This window comes from Pogonomyrmex barbatus, unplaced genomic scaffold (genome assembly GCF_055798465.1).
Source record: "Pogonomyrmex barbatus isolate J1 unplaced genomic scaffold, ASM5579846v1 scaffold1, whole genome shotgun sequence".
NCBI classification, from domain to species: Eukaryota; Metazoa; Arthropoda; class Insecta; order Hymenoptera; family Formicidae; genus Pogonomyrmex; species Pogonomyrmex barbatus.
This window is the reverse complement of record NW_028297098.1, coordinates 12,133,152-12,142,749: the sequence shown is the minus strand read 5'-3', so window position 1 is coordinate 12,142,749 and position 9,598 is coordinate 12,133,152. Positions and strand designations below refer to the sequence as shown.

The 9,598-nt window shown below is 47.1% G+C and overlaps 1 protein-coding gene across 1 annotated transcript in view; it reads left to right on the top strand.

The window, feature by feature from the left end:
- Nucleotides 1-1,946: 1,946 nt before the first annotated feature.
- The window catches only part of sv (paired box protein shaven), a 122,534-nt gene continuing 114,882 nt past the window's right edge, over nucleotides 1,947-9,598 (top strand). The window contains exon 1 of the mRNA XM_089074062.1: nucleotides 1,947-3,686. The gene's annotated coding sequence lies outside the window, so the exon portion shown is untranslated. The remainder of the gene's footprint in view (nucleotides 3,687-9,598) is intronic.

Sequence of the window (9,598 nt, the reverse complement as noted above, 5' to 3'; positions counted from 1 at the left end):
TTTCGGAACGTCGCGAATTAACGTCTAATTGCGATGCGTAAGGCGTAAAAATTCGCATTCGAGCGTCGAAATAAACCGATTGCGAAACATTTTCGAGAATAACAAATTTTCCTCAACTACTATTCTTTTCTTATCGAGTATCTGATTCTTTTTTTTCAATAGCATAAATTTAAAAGGAATCGCGTGGATTATATCGCAACGATTAGATAACTGAATGACCGCCGATGTTGGGATTATCACGCGTTCGCGATTCGGCGTCTTGCTCGACTTCTAACAGTTTCTGGGGTCAGCCGCGCACCGAATTCAACTCGCTTCCGTTTCACACGCCTACGCGTGCGATCCGATGATGGAGAGACGCGCGTTGATTCGTAGTTGGTCGAATACCGTCGGTATAATATGAGCGCGGCTACATGCAGCGACTTTGTCCAAAGTTCAATTTAGCCGACGACGACGGTGTCGGCGGTGGCGGTGGCGGCGGCGGCGGCGGTGGCGATGGCGGTGGCGGGAGGGCGGGAGGAAAGTTTTGTTCTGTGCAGGAAGCGTGGTTCCGGCTCTCTCGGTTCCGCCCATAACGGTGACGGTGTGAACTTTGTGGATCCCGCCGCGCGATCACCACGGCGGACTTTTTCGGCGGGATTTGATTGGCGGTGGTGCGCGCCGTAATTAAACGGGCGATCGTTAAATCATCTTCCGTTCTGTCGTCACCGATCGTACCCAGGCGTATACGTGGAACATTAATATCCCGAGGGTGAAATCAGAAGTCCGTAGATTCTCTAGATAAGCGACGCGGAGAAAGATTCTTACCGCTTTCTGTTATTTAACTGTGGCCGAAGTTAAGTGGTATCTGGAAACGGGAGGTTCTTCTTTGACAAATCGAAACGCTTTCTCCTTAAACGACGATTGAACCGCGACTTATTACTCGCAACTTACTTACCGAGTGTCCCGATTTTCTTTAACAGAATCTCATCATCGGTTTTCGACCTAGCCCCTCACGGCGCAATTTAATCAGAGAGCTATCCGCGAGGTCGCGAGGATCGATAAACAAATCGTTATTCTGTCATTTTCATTTGATCCTGCCACTTGTCGACAATTCTGGAATAAATTTAACGACAGTAGTTATAAATGATTATAAGAAGAGACCAAATAAATTTCGTGAGTAATAATTGTCGATTGTTATTTCTTTCATCGATGTTGTTTAACGTTCCGCGAAAATGTCCAAGAGAAAGGAAACGAAAAGAGTCAACTTATTTCTAATCATTTCCGAGTAGATATTAGACGTGAACCTATATACCGCCTTTCCGACTAGTCGTATTTTCGAGAGATGATCGATGTTTTAATTTCACCCATCATTGACCTCGATGCTCAAACCACTCTAACGTTATAAATGTTCCGACGGCTGTTAGAAGTCGAGGAAACATGGCACATTAAGTACGTCGATTCGCATTGTGGATACAACTTTAAATGGCCATTTTATCCTTTCTAGCACAGTATACGTGTGTTGTTCTCACCTTACAGAGTGAAACAGCAAGAAATCAGTATCTTTAATAGCATTGTTGTTAATTTGTCATAGCGTTGCATAACGTGATATTACAAATAATCATGTAATATGTTTCTCGTTAATGTTAACTTATTCGTTTACCTGTAACGAACAGGAAATTAGTTCCAATTCGATCGGAAGGTGACATGTCTTTAGACAATTTTCATTTTTGTAGCAACTGTTGATTATTAACGTAAACACTCCATATAAGGTATCTTGTCGTTCCTAACCAGTCTTCTTAGTAAATAAGGTGAATAAGGTAAATAAGGTTAAGTTTGAGATAATTATAAGTAAATCACTTTTTAATCTCTTTCCCGATGTTTTGGCAAAACCTTTCCGAATCCTAAAATCATCACGGCGCAAGACACAAGGATCCTCTTGTCACATCTCGGTGGGGGCGTGTGGTACGAGCGCGCGGTATAAGACTGGGAAAGGGAAAGAGAGGGGCCTCTTTTTCATCGTACCTCTCTCTTTCTCCATTCCTCTCGTACTTCTCCCTTCTCTCTTTTTCTCTCTCCCTCTTCCTCTATTCCCCCGCGTTAAACATCTCTTGCTCTTTCTCTCTCTTCGTCTCTCTTACTCACGGCCCACTGATATCGCGAGAGGTCGCGGCATAAGGGAGAGGGAGAGACAGGTAAGCAGCGTTCCGCCACGGCACACGAAGGCCCCAGGTGAGAGGGAGAGGGCCCCGCGCGAGACCGAGAGAAGGAGAGATAGAAGGAGAGAGAGAGGGAGAGAGAGAGAGAGAGAGAGAGAGAGAGAGAGAGAGAGAGAGAGAGAGAGAGAGAGAGAGAGAGAGAGAGAGAGAGAGAGGGACATCTAAAGCAACGTAGCGCACGGTGGAGGGAGGTCGGCGAAGCGGAGGTGAAGCGCGACCGGCCCTCTCTACTCCAGGGGCCCAGACTAGTCCAGTCCGGGACAGCACGCCTCCTGCTGCACGCTCCACGAGGTAGAACGACGAACGTAGACACGACGACGTTAGGACCGGTACGACGTTACGCGCGCGGGCCCAGCTTTGGACGCGTAAGGCTCCCGGCTTCTCGCCCTCGATCACGCATCGGCGCGCCGCGTAACCTGTTAGCCGCGACCAAATTTTGGATTTTTGCGCGGGGAAATCTTGTGTAGGCGCAAGTATCTTGTCCCTTCCTCGATATTACCACTCGCGAGGTCTGACGGTCTCTTTTGCCACTCGGTATCGATCGAATTGCGACTTGGACACACTGATATATCCAAACGCGTTGTTATTCCTTTGGATGTATTCTTCAACGACTCGTGTAGAGGATGTTGTTTCCTGGAAAGTCCAAAGTCCAAAGAAGACACTTTCGACGATGGAACACTCGAGGTAGATCGTAGATCTTCGAAGTACTTCGATTGGAACGAGTTGGCGGAAAAAAGTGAAACGAAGACAGAAGTTTCCTTTTGACCGTATCATCCTTTTGCTCTCGATGAGAGAAGTCTAGGACTCACGTTCGTACGTACTTCTAACCCACGACTAATCGTGACCGGACGATCACCGCCAATCACCGTTCCATCGAAAATCATAACCGATATATCGAAGTCGCGCGGCTCGGTCTCTCACCAAGACGACACATCGTCGCCCCCACCCGTGAACACCACGCGTCCAGCCACGCGATCAGCAGGATCAGCGATCCGGAAGGTTTCGCACGGCAACGGTGACCAACGAGCCGGGTATTCTTAATGGACACCTGATCCACGGTGATTGACCACGTTGTCCAGCTGCATCGAGCAACAACGTTATCAGGGTGACGATGATTCTATCGCAATCCTGAAACTCTCTTCGGGATCATCGAGAACCCATTCGAGAATCATTTCAACATTTCGATACTTTGAAACTTTTTTTTTTTTTTTTTGAGAACTCTCCACTCGCGGATAGGCCCATCGAACGAGGGTTCAGGTCAAGTGGTGCTGTGACAATTTACACGTGTGGGACGTGCGCGGGTATGAGAGACCATTGTGAACGGTGCGACGGGCCACCCGAACGGTCAAGTGAGCCGCCGCGGGGTGTTCAGTGAGCGCAATTTCGAGAGACTTCAACGCCCGGTAAGGAGATAACTGAGGGATATAACCAGACAGCGAGGACGACCACGGTCACGACGACAACGACGACGACGAAGCTATTCGTATTCAGGTGAGACTCGCCAGATAAGCCGAACTCGTCGGACTAAGTAACTCTTCCCATTGATGCGATAGAAGACCGTCGTTATCATCGGCAATGATGATTTATCGCGGCTCACCGGATTGCGTAAAACTGTCGCAACGCAACAGATCGTTCGACCGATCTGTCTTGCTGCGTTTGTTAGATTTCTTCGAAGACGAGTTATCCCGCGTGTAAATGCATATTTATGAATTTAAGAGAGAAATTACTTCATTCACGACAGAAAAGCTGTCCTTGCTTTCGGTGATAAATGAGAGACGAATGGGAACTAAAGAGTAACGTTTCATTATATCTCTTCTGGGAATGTTATTAAATTTCACGAACGAAGAGTAGAAGAAAGCATTGAACAGAAATCAAGCGTGTCGGGTGATATTTACAGATTTAAAATGTATATGCATTTTCTTTCCCTATATCTCGTTTTAGTTAGATCACAGGACAAGTAACATTAATAATTTTTTTCTCGTCAAATAGAAACATAATTATTATTATCGATAAAACTAATTAATCACTCGCTTAATTTTTATTCTTAGTTTTTAATTTTACAATGAAAACCATATTTCAACTGATTAAATTCGAATGTGTAATGGATCGACTTGTGGCGAGTTGATGCAAAATCATACGCACATTCCCCCTGCGAAAATCGTGAATGGGGCAATATTCTGTGGTCACCGGTACATAAACCAGGCACACATATGCGAATCCCACCTACCGATACACGCGCAGCGGGTTACACTCTGTGTTTACATTCGCCAATTACAGATAGGCGCTCGTACGCAATAATGATAGATCTGCCGGCGTGGCTAATGACTGGCGCGAGTTGCCCGGCGCAAAAAGTGACGGGCATGATTTTCGAGCGGAGAAGAGTACGATCCGGCGAAGCCGACGGCTTCCATTGTACGCGAAGACGCCGCTGAGGGAGCGGAAGTATGGGATTGAGATTGAGAGAATTAAAATAGGTGGCGTATATAGGAGCGTTATAAATTACCGCGCCAAGAGTTTCCGGCGCGGAGTGTACGTTGCTCATTGCCGTTTCGGATCATACGCCTAATAATTTTAAATCGAGGAGATATCTCATCGGAATGTTAACAACCGATACGTTTACATGCAAACTCGACGACATTTTGAAAACTCTATTTGGCGCTCCTTTTTTGCGCTCCTCTGAGCGCGGTGCGATCCTTCCTGGACATGCCCGTACACATGTCAGCAGGCGAGGTAAATGATGGATCGAGCACTTCCTGATATTCCCCATCGGCGGCAAACTTCGCATCACCGGTCCACTTGGTTTTCTTTCTAGAAGCACCTATTCGCGCGCTCACGCAATGTAATACAAGTACACTACGTGCGCGACGTTGGCTCGACATAACCGCAGGTAAATTAGAGATCGTCATCGCGTCGCAATTATTCAGAGCCGTAAAAGTCTTAGACGCCACGGACGGCATATTACCGTCGGCATTAAGAGCGTTACTCAAACAAAATTAATTCTATTAATTTTAAAACGGCTGGACTCCCGTTCGGGGCCTTCCACTACTACGTTCGTCGCTCGTCGTTATGTTGCCCAAGGTATTTGGCTTTCGTCGAACTTGATTACCGCATCGATAAGATACAAAGGATCACGAGCGTGCGCGCGCACGCCACTCTTTACCGGAGAGTAATTCGCCGATTAATCGAGCTAGCTCATAAATTGATCCGTCAAGATCCGTCGTCGATAAAACGACAACGCGAACCGGTGCAATATTCCGCGATTGATTCTCGAATATTTGACAGGATGCCTCGGAAGTAGACGTTTGCGACACACGATCAAGCCTTACTCGCTCATTATAATCGTGTTCTCATTAATTATATCGAATATAAATAATCGTATCTAAAGTTTCGTTTCTGACGATAACGACATTCACGCGCCTTGTCCCGAGGGATGTCTTTACATCGATATCTTCGCATCGAATGGATAAGATCGGCGGGGATACGCTCTGAGCCTGATGCAAAACTGACTCATCCATCTTCCCTCGGCCCATTATTCGAAAAAATTCGTTTCTAATCGCGTACATAAACGGCATCTGCCCCTTGTTTCCACCCTTGCGTCTTTCACGTACCGCCGCTACCCTGTACGTTCACCCGAAGACAACTGCCTCCTTAGGGGCAGTTGTGGCGTCAGGTGGCACTCGTTAAAGTCAGCTAAAAGTCGTTGGCAGTTAGGAGAAACATGGGTTGACAGTTGATAGTTGGTGACGACGACCTCGTGCTATCTTAATAGGAGATGAAACCGTCATTAGAACCGATAATGGCACGTCATCTGTCAACAGTAGCGATACCTACCGTCGATAGCGCGCTCCGAAGATTCTTTAAAAAAGATTAATCTGTTACATCCTAAAGACCTGTTCGATTCTCTCGATTTCTTTTTATTTTGACAAATAATAATAATTGGTTGTATTCTTTGACTCGTTAACGATCGCGTCGCATTTAGGATTTCGATTCTCCATTTCGAGTTCGTTTCCCGACGCAACTTTCAACGTTCTTTCATCCTAGAATGTCAATGTTGTAAATATGTTCGCACATTGATCATAGATAACATCCGTCAGCGTGGACTCGATGGAATCCCAAGCCAATCGTACTCGAGAGAACGATGGTTTGTCGCGGGCGCCATTATCCCAGCTGGACATCCGCATAATTTCCTACCGTCATTCCACGTCTAAGCCTACAACTCATTCCGACTACGAGGAAGAGAGGGCGCAGATCCACAAGTGCAAGTGGCTCGATCGAGAATTTCAATAGTTTCCTCCGCGTCAGGAATGACGACGCGTTCGAGGTAGCAACGAGAGTTGCAACGTAAGCGATTGTCACCATTAGCGCAAATAAAATATTTAGCAGCTACGTTCGCGCAACGTTGAAAGGGGACTAATAATTTAATAATTCATATATCCTTGCGTGAGAAAAATTAATCAATAAAATAGAATAATCGAATAATCAATAAAATCGTATGTATATTTCAAGCCAACTCTCGAGAATATCAAAGGATTTTTTTCAGAAAATTCGCGTATATCGATGAGGGAGCTACACTTTGCACGGCGCCAAGCACATTTTTAAGTTACATTTTTCCATCCAATATTTATACTTATTCCATTTAATTTCGCGTCTCGGATTACACCTGTCACATTGTCAGGGCACGCAGCGGAATCGGCCGGACTTTCCCAGATGGCTTTCTCGCGATACTCGCGAGAACAGATGTAGCGAGATTTCTATTTTCGACGCGCGTTCTCGCGTGCTTTTTGCCGCGGAAATCTCGATCGAATCGCGCACGTCGCGAGCGATTCTCCGATGACGCTGCGAATCCGTAACACGTCACGTTCCGCACGTCTCGCAATCCGATTGAGATAACGTTCGCCTTCGCCGAAAGAAGTCGTGCGATTGGTATACCAGAGTATACCATCATCTCCACCTCGCTGTGCAATTAGGTTTCCACTTTTAGGACTATTACTCGCGCGGAGCGCGCGATGAATACTTATCCAATCACGAGGATAAGACAGACGTTGCCCTGTGCTGTCTTCTAATGTGGCGTGTACAGGGCGCATCGAGAATTTACGATGTTGCAAAACGATTGCGCATCATTGACGTAATCATTCGTCCTGTAATATTCCCTCCGTCTATATAGCGTCAGTCGATCGTGCCAGCATTAGCGGCTTTTTTTACGTTTTACTTTCTTACACGCGCGTATTTCGCGCGCGTAATTTCGGCGACAGCCGAAGACTCTACCTCGCAATTACGTCTATAACGCGCCGTTATGTCTTCTATGTAGTCCGGAACGTGGTTTAGGTATAATAGGACCCGTCTCAAAAACCTGATCGTTTTTTTTTAATGCAGCGCCTGTCAATCTTTCATTGGGTTGCAGTTTAATATCGAGCGAGCGTCGTGTTTTTAATTCGACGCGGTGCGCGCGGGAAACCTTGTATCGGCATGTGCGTAAAAAAAAAAAATCCAATGAACATTACGGCGGATTGTTAACGCCTCTATTATAGTATTATCAAATTGGCGAGCGAACGCGAAGATTAATTAACACACTCGAGTGATCAAAGCGTAAGAGCGACTTGCAAATATCTAGCGCGTGTTATCATATAATATCGAGCGCGATTATATTCGTGCGCATCGAGATTATTATTTTCATTTCATTTCATAATTTTCGATTATTACAGATAGAGTCTCAGATAGGTAGGTAGTTTCCGCTCCTAATCAATCAGCTATAATTGTTGGAATTACGGATAATTTATGAGCAGCGGATATGACACGATATGCCGATCGATCCTGGATCGATCGCGTCTGCTTCCTGATAGGCATCTAATCGGCTGAAAACCCGTTATGGATCCCGGTCTGTCATCGGCGAAGATGCGACGAAGCCAGGGCGAGATACGAGGGGACGAGGAATGCAATCTGAATGATGATCGAGTCGATTGCGAGACGATCGCGCGGCTGCCTCTCTCGCGGCTTACTCGGCTCCTCTCTAGTATTGTTTATCAGCGAGCGAGAGCGGACTGTCGGGTGGTTAATTGCGGAGCGGCCCTCGTCGTCGTCGTCGTCGTCGTCGTCGTCGTCGTCGTCGTCGCCGCAGCGGTTATACAGTTAACCGGCGACGGCGGTCGCACCGCGTGCGCTCTCGCCGCATGTGGCGCGCAGCACGGAGCCGCCGCCGCCGCCGCCGCATTACGTCTCGCAACTGCGCTGCGCTGCGCTGCGCTGCGCTACGCTGCGCTGCGCTACGTGCAGGAGGACTGCCGTGCGCGCGCGTGGTACAGGTAGCTCTCTCGGATCTATTTATAGGGTAGAGCCGGCCGGCGATCTACGTACACGCTCGAGAGTACATGGCGAGAGCGCGTTTGCAAATGCACTCGTGTGTTAGCGCGCGTGCGTGCGTGCGTGCGTGCGTGCGTGCGTGCGTGCGTGTGCGCCACACCTGGCCCCGATTGCGTTCTCCACCTATCTATGCGCGTCCATATTCCATTCGCAGCCGCGCGTTGCCGCGAGAGCGAGAGCTCGCGAGAGCTCTCCATCCGCCAGCCGAGAGTAGCTCGCGACGTAACGTCCCGCGTCTGCGGTATCCGCGGTCGCGGAAATTGTGCGGATTTAGGATTTGTTACGCATATGGAATAACTCGTTAAACGATCGGCTTTCGCCGTTTTCGCAGGACCTCGCGGACTAGCGATAATCCTGCTATTTAATCCTTAACCGGTCGCGCGATATTCGACAGGCATGAATTCGCGATAGTCACTGTGATTTGAATCATCGTTGAGATACGTAAGAATCTCTTCAGCTTGATAATAATTGCGAGATCTTTGCAAGATTTTCTATCGTTTTTTCTGTTCTATATGATTTTTCTCCAATGGACGCTGTGCAACGAGTGTCGCGTGGGCGATCGTACTCGCCGACAGGTGCCCTTTATATTTTCGATCAACATCATTTTTTTTTCTTTTAAATACATTTGTTAATGTCACGGCGCACACGGTTCATGAATCTTTATTGCGCCCTGGTTCGCGAGTCGGCGCGTACAATCTCTATTTTTTTTCCACGTGAAAACTCGTTTTATCATGAAAACAGTCAGCAACCGGCTGACCGGCCACCTGTGCGGTATGCAAATGCGTAACGACTAATTTCTAATTCACTACTGGACGTAAACGGCCCGGCCAAATGACGGCATCGCCGTCAGTATCGAACGGCGGGCGAACCCGCTGACATTTCCTGGATTTTCGTGCTAATCGAAGAGATATAAGCGTTCGCTATTTCATGAAATGACGTGTACATTATTGGCAATTTATAAATGTGTTACAAAAAGTATAAAGAAATATGATATCTCCCTTTTCGTGATTTAATGTTTCATATTTGAAGAGAGCAATAATTATACC